The sequence below is a fragment of the Brassica napus genome, chromosome C8 (assembly GCF_020379485.1).
Source record: "Brassica napus cultivar Da-Ae chromosome C8, Da-Ae, whole genome shotgun sequence".
NCBI lineage: Eukaryota > Viridiplantae > Streptophyta > Magnoliopsida > Brassicales > Brassicaceae > Brassica > Brassica napus.
In genome coordinates, this window is record NC_063451.1 from 47,216,773 (window position 1) to 47,234,448 (window position 17,676).

General features: G+C 31.3%; 3 pseudogenes; all 3 read right to left on the bottom strand.

The window, feature by feature from the left end:
* Nucleotides 1-551: 551 nt before the first annotated feature.
* LOC106414587 lies at nucleotides 552-3,865 on the bottom strand (annotated as a pseudogene).
* A 1,721-nt stretch (nucleotides 3,866-5,586) lies between these two features.
* LOC106412332 lies at nucleotides 5,587-10,090 on the bottom strand (annotated as a pseudogene).
* On the bottom strand, nucleotides 9,770-11,257 carry LOC125591326 (annotated as a pseudogene).
* Between the last annotated feature and the right edge of the window lie 6,419 nt (nucleotides 11,258-17,676).

Below are 17,676 nucleotides of genomic sequence, written 5' to 3' on the forward strand. Positions count from 1 at the left end.
TTCTCCGATGGTCAAAATCTCATTCGTAACAATCATATTAAAAGAAAATTATTATATTGAGCTAAATATAATAAAATTGTATTCAATTTATAAATTTTATATATTTTATTTTCGTAAGTATAAAATATTTATGTTCAAAAATAAAATCTAATACATTGATATTATGGGTTAACATTAGCAAACTATATAATACATGTATAAAAATTAACATGTATTTCTTTAAAACTTATAATATAAAATCTTTGTAACTACTTTAATCATAATATATTTTCATTTTAAATATAAATATAATATACATTTATATATCATATTTTAAAAATTCTAATAAATCTGTGTAAAAATATTTTAACAATAATTGAATGTATTTTAAGTCATCGTTTATAAAATGAAAATAATTAAATTATATCCTATTTTATCTACTTTGTAGTCATGATCATGTTAAAATACAATTATTATACTTAAATAAATATGATAAAAGTATATTCAATTGATAAATTTATAAATTTTATTTTCATAAATATAAATTATTTATTTTAAAAATATAATATGATGATAGAACGGCTTGAAATTGGCAAACCATATAATACATGTTTAAAAATTAACATATCCTAGACTTTTGTATATACAATAATATATTATCTAAAATGAATAAGCATAAAAAATATTAGTAAAAAGAAATACAGCTTTGAAACACGGATCATAATTTAGCATAAGTAAATGCAAAATAATTTTCAAATATGTTTTCTCATGAATATATTAATTTGCTTAATAACTAAATGCAAATACAATAAGATAAATATATAATAAGAAGTAAAAATACATACGGTTTAAAACAATTGATTAATTATAACATGTAAATTATAAAATTATTGTATTTGAAATAGTTATATAAACATTTATGTATATGATTAACGTTAAAATTATATACCACTAATGTTTAAAAACAATAAGTTATGTATAGAAAAATGAAAAGAAACATCTGCGCGATTGCGCGGATCAAAATCCAGTTATCCCTTTAAACTATAAGTCTTACGTCTTATAGTGCTAATAATTCATTAATTCAACAAGCCAATAATACGAATCCAGAAAACAAAAAAAAGCAAACCAAGTGGTCTTGGCCTAGTGGTAAAGGGGTTCCAGCTGGAGCTTACGCCTTGGGTTCGATTCTCCTTGGCCACCCATAGACGTCTTAAGTGGCAAGAAAACCTGGATTTCTATGGGCCTCTTGGTGATTAGTCTTTGGGTCTAGAAAGCCTTTAAGATCACACCAAAGTTATCATAAAAAAAAAAAAGCTTACATTGCTGCAAAGGTGCAATATAACACATGCTGCGAATCTTCAAGTCTGAAAATCTATTATTGTAACGATACAGTCAAGCATTTGAAATTTGGTCGTCCCTCTACACAATGCATGAAAGCTAAGCTAGTGTTAATACATTGAAGAATCTTAAAAAAAAAAAAACAAAGGAAAGCTAAACTCAAAATGGGGTTTGTATCCCAAAGATGTGCATGCTGTATAGCTCAGGCCAGGCTACTAGGCCGTGACAAATCTTCTGTTATTGTCCACATATGTGATTGTATAAACGGCACCCAAAAGTCTTGTGAAGCAAATACAAGACTTTAAAAATAATAATGTCCACTTAACTTGTCCACACGACGACACAAAATAAAAACACACAACACATAAAAACACACTCTCACATCATTATTATCCAACTAGGTGATCTAGTTGTTTCTGATGTTCGTCATAGCCGTATCCAGATAGATCATATCTGGATCAGATAGGAGGGGATTTGTCGCTGAAGAACCGAGCAAGAACCTTGTCTTCAAGAACCTTCAAAGCCTCAACAGAGTTTATGCATATAGGTGTCTTGTATTGAGTTAGAGAAGCACCTCGGGTGACAAAAAACTCCATGAGAGAATCAAACGTTCCTTGTTGCACAACCCTTACCTCTAGAGGTCCGATCGGTCCATCTTTTCTCCTAAGGCTTCTATAGAAACTACTCAGTGATTCCTCCATGACACAACAATACTCCACCAACACCTTTTCATCAAGTAGTAGAACGTTGGTGTCATTGGTGACTTTGGCTTTGAGTTCCAAGTTAAAAACGTAGTGACCCGGTACAGTGGAGACATCACCAAAGCATGTGAAGCCTGTCAACATCAAATCCGAAGATTCAAGAACTACTGTTGCACGATCCAACGCCTTTAAGACATCTTCTTCAGTGGTTGATTCTACGAAGATACTTAGAACCGTATTTTTTCTACGTACGAATCTGAATTGTGGTGCGTTATTGTAAAATCCAGTGACATGTAAAACATCTCCCACTCTACATCTATATAAACCTAAACCAACATGAAAGTATTACAACAACATTAGTTACCACAAAAAGAAGTTATTTTGATTTATTTAGTAATATATAAAATTAAAAGGGAGACTACCGGAATAGTTTGTGACCAAGGGCTCATAGTAGCCACCTGACTTCACATCCACAAGATCAACAATCTCGCCTGTCGCTTCTCCATCGCCATCAACATGTATGAACTCGAAATATGACATGTTGGGTAGGAATGTGTAGGACACATGTTGTGGTTTGCATAGAGGATTCACATTTAACCCGAAAAAAGTTTCAGAGGATCCATAAATACTGGAAACTATAGGCAGTTTATCAGAGTAGAACTCCAGTGCTGGAATGTACTGAGCCATGATTCCTGTAACAATGGTTTCAACGCATTTAGTTTTTGGCCAAAGTCGTGAAACTATACCTTGCCAAGATTCTTGTCCACACTCGTTTTCGATTAAATCTGCCAGTTCAGGATTTGGTTCTCCAAGGATGGTAGAGACAGAATCTCTACAACTAAGGTCGGTGATCCAGTCGCTGAGATGACCGGACCTTATATTACTGCACAACTCTCTCCAGTACTTTTCAAGAAAACGTATTATTTGAACCAAGACAGAAGGGAACAGAGCACCAACACTTACAACCTCGTCTCTCTGGACAAGACCACATAGAAGTTGACAGTACATACTTTGTTTCGGATCCGTACACATTATGATCTCGTCCGGAGTTGTACTACGTTTTCCCGGGCTCCTATAGTATTTGCTCTTCATGATGATGGTTATCGAGGGAGCAAGAGGCAAACCGCAAGGAGTTGTGGATATAGGCTGAATGAACTTAAAGATCATTACCTTTCCTTGCTTATAACCATCAACATGCCTTTAATATCAACCAAAAATATATCAATCCATTTTCGTTACTTTCATTAAAAAAAAAGGAAATATGTAGAAATTAATTACTTGGACATAATGAGGGAGCTTAGGGCAAGGCCTAATAGAATATCCTCAAAGTTGTCGTTGGCAGGAAATATCTTTTTTACGCCACTTGAGGTTCCAGTGCTAAACAACCATTAATTACAACAATTTTATAATTCTTTGATTCATCAAATCTTTCATATGTAAACAAGAAACTCTTGTTATTCAATGTTAAGATGGTGTATACCTTCAGAAAAACGCAGTAATCGGTTTGCCCGAAAGGATATCTGAGGGTTCTCCGTTTGGCGCCACACGGTCGATATAAGGCTTAACATCTTCGTAGCTCACCGGTACGTTCTTCTTGAACAGCTCTTTCTCGGGGCTCCCCTTGAGAAAACGACTGAGGTACTCTGTGTTTCCGTTGGCTTTGAGTATCTTGGTCAATACATCATCTTGTATTTGCTTTGCATTTGATGTTAGCTCTTCCAGAACAGAGAGATCACAGCCTAGACTCATATTTGTTGTGTGATTCACCACCCTCCATATCGGGGGGTTTCTTTATACAAATGCAAAAGTTTTAAAAATGTTAAGCGTGGAAGACGATTTATATTGTTTATACAAGCCAAGCTGGAATACGCGTAGATCGATTTCGAAAATGGAGTAGCACGTGCTAGTTTAATATATTAACCAGATTTGGATATCTGCCAGCAAGCTAATAAGTCAACGAATCCAATTAAATGCCTACAAAGGATCTCAGGTAACAAAGCTAATAGGATTCCAAAATGAAATATAATATTATCATCAATACATAATTAAAATGAAGATGAAGAAACTTCAACATGCAATTTCGAGTTTTATCAGGATGATGCTAAGTGATGATTACTGATAATCTTTGAATAAATGACCGTTAACATTATTGTCTTCTATACGGTTCAAGGAAGGGAAGAAATATTGTCGCACTTGTGCAACCAAAAACGAAAACTGAAAAATATATTACACTATATGTCAAAATAGTTATTATGTGATAATTGCATACATTTACTTAGGTTAACCACGCATAATGATATCCCAAAAATTTCACATTGTTATAAAAGATGCGAGAAGATACTATAGAAACAAATAAAAGAACAAGAAAGTAAACTACATATAGATTTTACATGATTCACCAAATCAGCTACATGCCTTGCATCTGTAGACGAAAATCCTCTATATATTATTTGAGAAGCATTATAACTTTTTTTTGTAGCCACATGTCATCACTAGAATGATTCTTAGAATCATTAGAGAAATATGTTGGTCCATCTAATTATATAATAAGCTTTTTATTAAACTAACAATAAATTCATCATTAATGTACTTTATTATTTTCTTAAATAAAATTTACGGAATTGCCTAATGTGGCTAAAGAGTATATGTCAATTAATGATTTTGAATAATAAAGATTTGATAAAAAGTAGTGTATCTTCTGTCATATTTATTTAATTTTAAACTATTAAATAAATTAAACAACCACAATAACCATATAATAAAAATTTAGATTTTTATGTATATGTTATATTTTGAATTTTTACGAACGGCTATAAATTACTAAAACTGTTAAAAGTCCCACATTCAAATTTTATGATCCATGGTTTAAAATTTTTGTTATGACAAAATACAAATGATTACAAAAATTATATAAGTAAAAAATCTAATTTAATTAATTATTATGATTAATATATCGTTTTAAATTAAACTATAAACCATATAAAATACAATATTTTAGTTTCAAAATTTACTTTGAACAATTTTTTTGATAAAAGTTTTGAACGATCATTGGCAACTTATTTTTTTTTAAATTATAAATTACTAAAACTATTAATCCCACAATGAAAATTTTGTTATCAGTAATTTAAATTTTTTCTATAAAAGATACAAATGATCAAAAAACTATATGAGTAGAAATCATTATTTAATAGATATTAATATTAAAAATATACTAAAATGTATTATCTATGTTAGTATCATTTAAATTTAATAACATACCCTATCAAATATTAAAAAAAAATTGGATTAATAAAATTGATTTATATGTTCGCACCAATTTAATTATATATTTAATAGTTACTGATTTTTAATTATTTAATATATATTTATTATTTCATAATATGTAAAAATATTTAATACATAAAATAATATATATATATAATGTTGATGCGCGGATCTTAACCTAGTATTTTATTAATTTGAAGGTTGAAGGTATTTTTTGAAATCATATCAATAATCCTAAAACTGGCCGTCTATTTATGACAAACTGTATATAACAGAAAATCTCGGATTTATGGCAAGATAAACATTGAATAACGCATTTTTTTTTTGACAAATTGAATAATGCATTTTTCCCAAAAAAAAAACATTGAACAACTACACTTAACATGTCCACACGACGACACAAAAGAAAAACACACATAAAACACTCTCACATCATTATTATTCAACTTAATTGGTGATCTAATTGTTTCTGATGTTCGTCATCGCCGTATGCAGATAGGTCATATCTTGATCAGATAGGAGGGGATTTGTCGCTGAAGAACCGAGCAAGAACCTTGTCTTCAAGAACCTTTAAAGCCTCAGCAGAGTTTATGCACATAGGTGTCTTGTATTGAGATATTGAAGAACCTCGGGCGACAAAAAAACTCCATGAGAGCATCAAACGTTCCTTGTTGCACAACCCTTACCTCTAGAGGTCCGATCGGTCCATCTTTTACCCTAAGTCTCCTATAAAGACTACTCAATGATTCCTCCATGACACAACAATAATCCACCAACACCTTGTTATCAAATTGTAGAACGTTGGTGCCATTGTTGACTTTGGCTTTGAGCTCCACGTAAAAGACGTAGTGACCCGGAACAGTGGAGATGTCACCATAGCATGTGAAGCCTGTTAAAATCAAATCCGAAGATTCAAGAACGACTGTTGCACGAGCCAACGCCTTTGAAATATCTTCTTCAGTTGTTGGCTCTACATCGACGCATAAAACCGTATTTTTTCTACGTACGAATCTGAATTGTGGTGTGTTATTGTAAAACCCAGTGACCTGTAAAACATCTCCCACACTCTACATCTGTGTAAACCTAAAAAACAACAAAATATTAAAATATAATAATAATAATAATATACTAAGAAAATAATTTAAAAACAAAAAAAAGAAATATTATAACAAAATTAGCTAAAACAAAAACAAGTAATCTCGATGTAGGTAAATAATAGGATTTTTAACTCTAAAACCCCTCAACTAAGTTTGTTTTGGATAAAAACCCTCAAACTAAGTATTTAACGAACAAATCCCCAAACTAACTTTATTTAATAAATTAAACCCTCGCCGGTCATAATTATTATTACTACCTGTAAATCTTTAGTTTATAGGTTTCTACATTAAGTTAACATAGTTGAGAAGTGTTACCATTAGAAATAAAAAAAATCTAAAAAAATCCAATATATAATAAAATTATTTAAAAATTAGTAACTTTAATTTTCAAAATTAGTATTTTTAAAAATTTCTGTAAATATATGAGTCTGATTTGTTTTAAAATCAACATTACATATGTATAAATTAAAATTTTAAAACCCCAGAAAATATAACAAAAATTATGTATTTATACATAATGTTGATGTTAAAAAAAATCAAACTCATATATTTACAGAAATTTTTAAAAATGCTAATTTTGAAAATTTAAGATACTATTTTTTAGATAATGTTATAAAATTTTGGATTTTTTAATTATTTTTTATTTTTAATGGTAAAAACCCTTAACTATGTTTACTTAATTTAGAAATTTCTAAACTAAAGATTTACCGGTAGTAATGGTAATTATGACCGACGAGAGTTTAATTTATTAAATAAAATTAGTTTGCTGGTTTGTTTGTTAAATACTTATTTTAAGATTTTTTATTCAAAACAAATTTAGCCGAGGGGTTTTAGAGTTAAAAATCCTAAATAATAAGTATAATTAAAAGGGACATTACCGGAAAAGTTTGTGACTAAGGGCTCATAGTAGGAACCTAACTTCACATTCACAAGATCAACAATCTCACCGGTGGTTCCTCCATCGTCATCAACTTCTATGAACTCGAAATATGACATGTTGGGTAGGAATGTGTAGGAGACATGTTGTGGTTTGCTTAAAGGATTCACATTTATCCCGAAAAATGCTTCAGATGATGCATAAGCTTTGGAAACCAGAGGCAGTTCATTAGAGTAGTAATCCAATGCTGGGATGTGTTGAGACATAGTTCCTGTAACAATAGTTTCAATATATTTGGTTTTGGGCCAAAGTCTTGTAATTATACCTTGCCAAGATTTGTGTCCGCTGCACTCGTGTTCAATTAGATCTGCCAATTCAGCATTTGGTTCTCCAAGGATGGTAGAGACGGAGTCTCTACAACTAAGGTCGGTGATCCACTTGCTGACAGTACCAGACCTAATATTACTAGCCAACTCTTTCCAGTACTTTTCAAGAAAATTGATTACTCGAACCAAGACAGAAGGGAACGTAGCACCCACACCTATAACCTCGTCTCTCTGGACTAGACCACATAGAAGTTGACAATACCTACTCTGTTTAGGATCTGGACACAGTACGATCTCGTACGGGCTTGTACAATTTTTTACCATGCTCGAATAATATTTGCTTTTTATGAAGCTCGTTAGCGCGGGAGCCATAGGCAAACCACAAGGAGTTTTGGATATCCGGTGAGTGAACGTAAATATCATCACCTTTCCTTGCTTATAACCATCTGCATACCTTAAATATCAACCAGAAAGATATCAATCCGTCTTGCCGTCAAAATAATTACTTGGTAGGACATAAAAAAAAAGGAAGTATGTAAATATTAATTACTTGGAGATAACGACAGAGCTTAGTGCATAGCCGAATAGCTGATTTTCAAAGTAGATGTTGTTCGCAGGATATATCTTTTGATTCCCATTTGAAGTTCCAGAGCTGAACAACCATCAATTACAACAATTTTATAACTCTTTGATTCAACAAATCTTTCATATGCCAAATTTTAGGACAAAAAAATAAAATAAATCATTAATATGTAAATAAGTAACTCTAGTTTTTTTTTTGGAACAAGGAAACTCTAGTTATTCAATGATAAGATGGTGTATAGTGTATACCTTCGGTTAAACGTAGTAATGGGTTCGCCCGAAATGATATCCCAGGGTTCTCCGTTTGCCACACGATCGATGTATAAGGCTTAACATCTTCATAGCTCACCACTGGTACGTTCTTCTTGAACAGCTCTTTGTCGGAGCTCCCCTCGAGAAAACGGCTGAGGTACTCTGTGTTTGCGTTAGATTTAAGTATCTTGGTCAATACATCATCTTGTATTTGCTTCGCATTTGACGTTAGCTCTTCCAGAATAGAGAGATCACAGCCTTGACTCATATTTGTTCTTTTAGATGTCTGTAACACCAACCATATCAGGGTTCCTTTATATCGATGCAAAAGTTTTTAAAAATGTCAAACGTGGAAAACCATTTATATTGTTTATACGAGCCAGACTGGACTACGCGTCTATCGATTCGAAAATGGACTAGTAGTGACTAGTGCGTGCTAGTTTAATATATAAACCAGATTTGGGTATCTGCCAGTAAGTCAACGAGTCCGATTAAAAGCCTACAAAGCATTTCAGGTAACAAACCTAATAGGATTCCAGAATGAAAGATAATATCAGTGTTCGCTATACCGTATAATACTTGCTTAGAATGATTTTAAACATTAATATTAAAAAAAACTAAAGTTTTAATATTATTATATATTTTATTATTGTTATTATTTTTTTTTTCCTTAAGGGATTTTCCGACCAGTCCTTCCAAAAAATTAAACTACAAACCTACATCTATCACCCATTATAATCAAAGGACCACAACCTGTCATTAGAGGACCACAAACTGTCATTACATTATCGTTACTTATTTATATTAACAATTACTTATTTTATTTATTTATTTATACGAGTATAGCTATTAGATTAATTGTTTACAAAAAATCTACTAAACCTAGGGACAACCGGCACCTTTAACGGAGAAAACACGGTCATCGAGTTGTGCTGCAAAGGAGAGCCTCTCATCATCATCAGATACTTTCTCACAACCCTCTCATATTCTTTCAGTCGGGTACTTCAAAGTCGTTTTCGAGGTGCATTCGAACAAAAGTTTCTAGCTAGGATTAAAATTAAGTTTTTTTCTTTATGAGTTTTTCACTCATTTAACACTTTTGTCATTCATCTAGCTTTAGTTATTTGTCTTTCCGTTGAGTTTCCCTCTGATTATAATCTTCGAATCCTTTTAGATCTTTAGTGTAATTTAATGTTAGAAAAAAATTCGAAAAGAAAGAATAATGCTTCACATCTCAATGTCTTAGAGCAAGTCCAATGGTAAGAACCCATAATGGACTCTAATCAATACTTTAATAATTAATTTTGAGATTTGAAAAGTTTAGAATCCTTGTTAGTATAATTAAACTTCTCATGGTCCAATGTAAGAACCTCTTTGAGGTTCTTAATTTTTTTTTTTTTTAATTGAATGATTGTAAATATGAAACTTGAATTCACATTTTGTATATATAGAATATACAAACCTTGATGATAAGGGAGATATAGTATGGCTTCACTTCCTCCACGTTTATACGAACCTTGCTTTTGCCGTAGAGATCATACTTGTTAAACACTTTCAGCCACTTCATGTTCTCTCTGTCTTCATTATTCATCAAATGCTTGTATGCTTCTGATTTGTGCAGAGCTGCAAACCCAACTCTTTGTTGTCTTCATCATACAAGCATTTGAACGATCGCTTGTATGCCCAAACAAGCAAGGATTCATGATCCATCAAAACACATGGAGCAATTTTAAGAAAAAAACTTGATAATGAAAGGAGGGAAGTACCACAAAGCTTAATGGATAGTTCGTACAGTGGGACAATCTTTTCTAAACGATCATGCTATGCTTGCGTAATCAAACCCATTTCATCATGACGGATATCACTTTTGTCTGTGGTGTAGCTGAAACCAGTTCTAACAAGCTGGTCAACATACAATAGATTAGAAGCCTGCAAGATAAATTCTCAATCAACTCTCATGAGCAAAAAAAACTAAGAGCAGTAATAAGAATCATGGAAATAGTTTACAAATGATCATAATACCTGATCCCATCCATACTCATTCCAAGCAAGAGACATGTTCTTATCAATCTTGAAAGGACCGTTTAATGTATAATCATAATTTATACTAATATAATTTACAAGGATTTAAGCTCACGTACGCAAAGACTTTTCGACTTTCGCTCGGCTCTAGACTTACCAGCACGAGAAGAGAGGATGATACCAACAATGAGACCATACAACGCAAGTGCTTCAGCAAAGATGATAATCAATATCATCCCCACAAACAGCTTCGGTTGCTGTGCATTCGTTCTGCAAAAAACACACAACAAAACGACATCAGATCACAAACACCAACACATAAAGTAAAAAGAAAGGATTCAACCTTTTTAGCTCTAACCAACATATCTAACACGAAAGACTCAATCTTTTCACGAAAAAAACTCAATCTTTGTTTGCAATTACCTAACACCGGCGTCGCCGACGATGCCAATAGCCATATCGGTGGAGAGACCGGCGAGACCACAAGCGAGACCGGAGGAGAGATGAGTGTATCCGTCGAAGAGGTAGTAAGACTTGGCCTTAGGGTTGATTCTGGTACTGATGATGACAGGATGATGAGACCGTAGATACCTAACACACCAGCCATATATAACGACCGGGACAATCGATTTCATTACAATATTCGGTGATTCCGTTCAACAATGGATGAGGAAGCCAAACTGATTTCACGAGGCAAAGGAGAGAGAGAGAGAGACATTAAGAGGTGATCGATGACACGTAAAGGTTCCTTACCAGTTCTATAAAACCCAATCTAAGACCCGGTCCTTTCTTTTTTTGGCCTTTTTCATTTAATTTTTTTTTTTTGCTTGAAATTCTCCTTAGGAACCCCTCGATGGAAGTGGTCTTACAAGTCAAAAGATATGGTACCTTTGGACAATATTATTTGACAAGGACAATCTCATGGAGCATATCAATTATTTCCAGTGAATGTTTAATTAATGAAAACATTGCATGGATTAGGATTAGTATAGGTATATAGGTGTATAGCTAACAGCCCGACAGTCGGATATATATATACATGTAATTAACAAAAGTACTTGAAATTGATTCAGCTGTCTCATTCTAACTACCTAGCCCTTAGAAAAAATTCAGCAGTATCAAATTAAGATTGATGTTAACTAAATAAAGATTGATGTTAAATTGTTAACCAATCTATGTAGTATAGCAGTAATAATAGGTATTAAACTCAAACCCATAACCAGGACGAGTTAGTCTGGTGGTAAACGGCTTGCGGCTGCAAATACGGTCCCGGGTTTGACTCGCACTGGCCACCAGGGAATTTACATGCGGACTTGCTCTGGCGCCCGAGACCGAAGACCGTTGCCTAGCCATGACCCACCCTCGGGTGTGCGTCCGCGCCGCTAAAGGGTTCGGTCTCTAGTCTGGACCACCACGGTAGGACCAGGACACTCGGTTATCAAAAAAAAAAAAAACTCAAACCCATATTCATCTGCTTTTTTCGAGTTCAAGAAAGATTTAAAAATTCCTCTAACAATAAATGTATAGTAGACTAGCGTATGGAGGGAGAATAAAAGAAATCGCAGATCTCGACAATATATCCCTCAAAATATGTGTAATACGCTTAATTTAACCATGGTCCATGCATTTAGATAAAAAAAATTAATAGACGCATTACCGATGATTTTACGTCCGATAATAATATGTATATACAGATTACGGAGCTTAGTCTGTTACTAATAACAAGTCATTTGACAGATTTTAACAGTGCCACTCTCTCTCACTCACACACATACATTACAAGTATATTATTAAATTATACCTACACGTGAGCAAATTATACTCCGTATCTATCTACGTAATTTGTTTGCTACTCAGTTGTCAACCTAATTTAACCTTCCAATCAAAATTGTCTTTGTGAGTTTTAAAGGCAGGAGTTTGGCGCCTTTCCAACGTCATTAATCTTTCAAAATTTTAGAACATTAATTTGCTAACTGATTTAATTCAATAGCTTCTTTGCTTCTTTCATATGCTAAAAGTTAACGCACTCTGGTTAGCATTATTTTTGCATTACAACTTTAATTGATGTTGACGGTTTGAAACTAGTAAATCATAAGCATGTAACGCTACCGATTGTCCATGGTTAATAGGTCTCTACATTTACTCATTCGGTTCATAGGTTCTAAATACGTTAATTTTTGGCAGATTTGAAAGATTTGGTTAATAATCTTAAAAATATCATGTGATTTTTCTTTGTGTTCAATCTCGTTCACACCGTCTCTCGAGTTATTTTATGATTAGGTTATCCACCATTCTAATACTTCAGTTCAAAGAGTATAATTTTCAAGTTTTTATCTGTATGCATAATTAAACAGATGACATAAATAGTCAATTCAATTGTTTTAAATCTTTTTCGTATGCATCACGATTTTCCAGAAGTAGAATTAATAAACTATTTTGGGATATAATTAATAATATGCAAGTTACGTGTTAGTGGAAAGCATATCCATAGTAATCTTTGCAAAGACCCGAATCTTATTTACTAGTGTCTATATTTTTATTCTCGATCTCATCTCATCATCACTTCATTTTTGTTCATGTGTGCTCCTTTACACAAGTAAAAGTATTACTCGGAAATGAATCAATTAACCGACACACAACAAATTATTCCCAGTTTTAAAATTAATAATTTCACAAAAATTATTGTTCGTATTTTATTTTTCTGGTAGACAGAAATTATTATCTCATCTTATATATTAAAACAGAAGTCACAACCTTGATTCATGCGTGATTTTTTTAAAAATGGTCCTAATGGACCTATTCCTACAAAGTCATGTTACATTTAATCTTTAATCTTATCATTTAAATTTTGAGCATACCAGAAATTTTTATTGGGCTATCAATAATTGGATTTAAATAATAGATGATTCATTGGATTTATAGATAGTATAAATTAAATAGATATAATTTAATGTTGTAATAATATACCTCTATATGTTAAATATTTAAATATTTGTCAATGTTAACTTTTAAAACTATAAAGATTTTTTTTTAAATAAAAAAAATCAGATTATCTAACAATGATTAATCTTTACTACCTTAAACCAGTGAAAACAAATTTTAAACTATATAGCTTATTTTAAAAATTAAACAAAAGCTAAATGTTTAATTATTTACTCGATAATATAAATCTATGAAGCGAAAAGTTTAATTTTTTAAAAACTTTCTAAATTTGTGAAATATTGTAATATCTTTGAATATGACAATAAAACAATATTTTACTAATCTTCATATATATAGTTATGATTTTAATAATGAAATAATAATCCGAAAATATATATATAGAAGAAGATACAAATACATGTGAAAGTTTAAAAAAATATATTCAATGAAAAAAATATACCGTAAACTTATTATGTTTTAAAAATTGATAGACACATATATTATAATATATACCAATTTAAAATTAAAAAAAAAAACTTGCGCGGTTGCACAGATCGAGATCTAGTATATATTAATAGAGAAACATTTAAAAAGTTGTAACATGTAGTTTGTAATAATTAAAAAGAGTCTTGCTTAGGCCATGATTATCCCTAAGAAACCCAATGGGTTTCTTAGTTTTAAAAAAAAAAAAAAAAAAAAAAAAATTAAAATCAAACCAATCGCGGGCCGCCACGTGTCAGTGGGGCCCGTGAACAGTGTAAGAAACTCACTAAAATCGGTTCTTAATTAGTAGTTTTTGTAACCGATCCTTAAGAGTTTTGTGGGGGTCCACGCACTAAGAAACCCATTAAGGACCCCGGATAATCATGGTCTTAGTTGTCAGTTAATTAGGATGCCAATTAGTCCGACGTAGCAGCTTAATAGTCAATTCAAAAAAAAAAATGTAGGTCCAAAACTTAACTTAGGGAAAACACATATACGTACGGACATAACATAAACCGCGAGCATATATTATTTGGTAGTATTATTTTGGTTCAATCACTTATATATTCGGTTCTATTAAGCAATTGGTACAAATCGGTACATCGAACATTTTAAAACTAACCAAGTGCTCTTGGTCTAGTGGTATTGGAACTCCGGCTGGAGTGCCCGCCCTGGGTTCGAGTCGCCTTGGCCACCTTCCCGCCTATAACCGTGCGTGCCCGGATGGAAGGCCTCGTGGGGATTAGTCTGGGCTTACCGCCTGGGAACCCCACGGTCAACAAAACAAAAAAACATTTTAAAACTAATTAATAAAGCAAAACCAAGACGGGCAATTTGAAAACTATACAACGTGAATCAACCATTTCTAATGTTAATTCTTTACCTTTGACACGTTGATACCTTCTTGAAGGGGATCAACATCACGTTGATAACGCTGCTTCTTCCACCTTTTGACATGTCAAACCAAAATGCATGGCATAAAAACAGAAGCATTATCATCATACACCTATATTCATAGACATGACTAAATTCAATCTCAAATTCAAATTCACTATAGCCTATTGGTGACTCAAAAAACACATCTGATACAACAATTCAATCACAATTTCATTATCAAGGCCGGCTTAAAGAAGCAAGCAAACGTACTAGATCACTATGAACCTTTATCATGTTCAACCATGTACTAGATCAACATTCATGTTTGTCTTATGTCAACTTAGTTATGCAATACGGTGATCCCTGGTTCGAACCCCGCTGGCCACACGGATATGGGCTATTGCTTTCGGCTCATTTGAATGCTCAGGAGAGGGTCTATTCGTGGGCTGTACCTCCACCCGGGGGTTAGGTCTGTGTCTTTAATAGACCCGGGTTTAACCCTTTTTATTTTTTTTTAAAAAAAACTTAGTTATGCAACATAATTTGACTTTTTGACTATACGTCAAAATGGTTTCAACTGGTTTTATGATTTCGAATTGGTTTACATTATTATAATCCCGATCAATTTGGTTTACTAACTTGACGTGTTCCAAAAGCATAATTACTTACTTGAAAAGATGGATAATTAATGTGATTTATGCAGTAAAAGGAGATTATGCTAAATATAGGAAATATAACTTTTAAAAAGTTTTTGGTAATAACCATATATACGTTTTTCGTTGTGACTGAACAAATATTGTTAATTAAATCACTATATTTGAGTTTCTTTATTTATAAAATGATTCAGTAGCGACTAACTATCCCATCCCTATATATTAATAATAGAGAAACGTTTAAAAAATTATAACTTTAACTTTGTATTAATTAAAAAGAGTCTTACCTAGGTGTCAACTAGTTGTGATGTCAATTTGGCTTACATTACAACATAAGAATCAATTGAAAAATTAGTAAGCCCAAGATTCATTTGCTATGAAAACTTATATTAATCCAAACAAAAATATATATGATATGATAAACTTAATACTCGGCGATCTCATTATGTTAATACTCGGTGATTTTATTAAATAAGTCTTTCTTTAAATGGCTCAAGGTTGATTTATATTGTGATCCAACATAATTTTTTTTTAAAGTGTAATACATACTCTTAGTCCATATTATATGAATAGCAATTTAAATCAAAGTTTGCTATATATTATGGCCTAAATATTGCATGATTTTGCTATAAATTGGAAAGTAATAATTCTTAAGTGTTTTTTTATTAATAGCAAAGAGAAGCTTTGATAAAAAGAATAGCAAAGAGACGTAAATATTCAAAATTATTTTGTTAATAAAAGAAAAAAAAGAATATTGTTCGGTTCTCAAACCTTCCTCGCCTACATAAATTTATATAAAGAGTAATATAAAAATTAAATTGCTTTGTTATTACCAAACGAACTTATATAGCAAATATTTTTCGTTGCAAAACAATTCTTTAGAACTTAAATTATGAAATTTATATTGAAAATTAAGAAAAATATTTGGCACCTCCCTAATTGTATTTCGTAGTCTAGGAAAAAATTAATAATGACTTTTCGTAGTAGTTAATGATATATATCACGTTAACCTAACTTTCATCTTTTACAAAGCATCGGTTGTAAGCAAATAATACTATCATCTTTCTATATTTGGGCCTTAAAGAATAACTAGATCTTGACCCGAGCGGATGTTGGATTTAACTTGTGTTCAATGTAAATTTATAAACCATTGATTTTATAAAATGTCCATTTATATTTTTATGTTTTGTAAAATATATTTAGAGTAGAATATATTATATTATAATATAGATGTTTGATAATAATTTTTTATCTGTACGTAATATTATATTTATAATTTTATAACTTGATGCAATTTGATGTAATTGTAATATTCATATATTAACCTATTGATTTTTTTTAAATGATTTAATTTTTTACGGTAGGTTTTTATGAATTATTATTAATTTTATGATATTTGGTTTTCTTAAAAATTGTATTGTAGCAGATTAATATATACTATATATTACAATTTGTGTTTTTATTTTCAGATAAAAAATAGCATTTCATTGTAATTAATTTAATTTTTTGATTTTAAGTGAAGTGGCAGATTTGTAAATAAGAAAGAAATGCAATGGCTGAATGTGTAAATAAAAAAATATTTAATCTGTTATCCTTATTTCCAAACAACTTTCATTTAATCTATTATCTAAGTTTTCAAACAGTACCAAAAGGTACTTCAGTTTTAATAATATAGATAATAGTAGGGCTGCGAAATTTTAAGTTGTCTTAATGTGGCACATAACCATACTATACTTCAAATTATAAGCTTAATCCAATTTGTAATTGTCTTTTTAATATTTTAATTTTTCATCTTATGTTGTCAAAAAGAAAGTAAAAATCTAATATTTTGAAAATTAGTGTAACTTCAAAATCGGAAAATATATAAATTTTATTTACTGATAAATTAGCAAAAGAAAATATCCAAATGTATCAGCCCAACATATAAATGATTATATAAACAATCAAAAATTGTAGACATATAAAAAACAATTCGATCATATATAAATCTTAAATTTGTCAATACAATATGTTTAATTAGAAAACAACTACTTAATTCGTATTATCTATATACTATAATTGAGGTCGCATAAATGTTATTTTTAATTTCAATTCAGCCGAAGGAGGATCAATCGTAAACTGCCGGTATTATCATGGTTAGAAGACAATAAAAAATCCTAAAATTTGAACCAATTTTTCGTGATACACAATTTTAGAATCAAACTCTTTTGGTAAGTTTAAATAAATTGTTTTATACCAGGTTGTTTAAATAAATAAGAAACTTTTCCACCAAGTTAATGTTTCCACCGAATTTTTAAGCTTGGT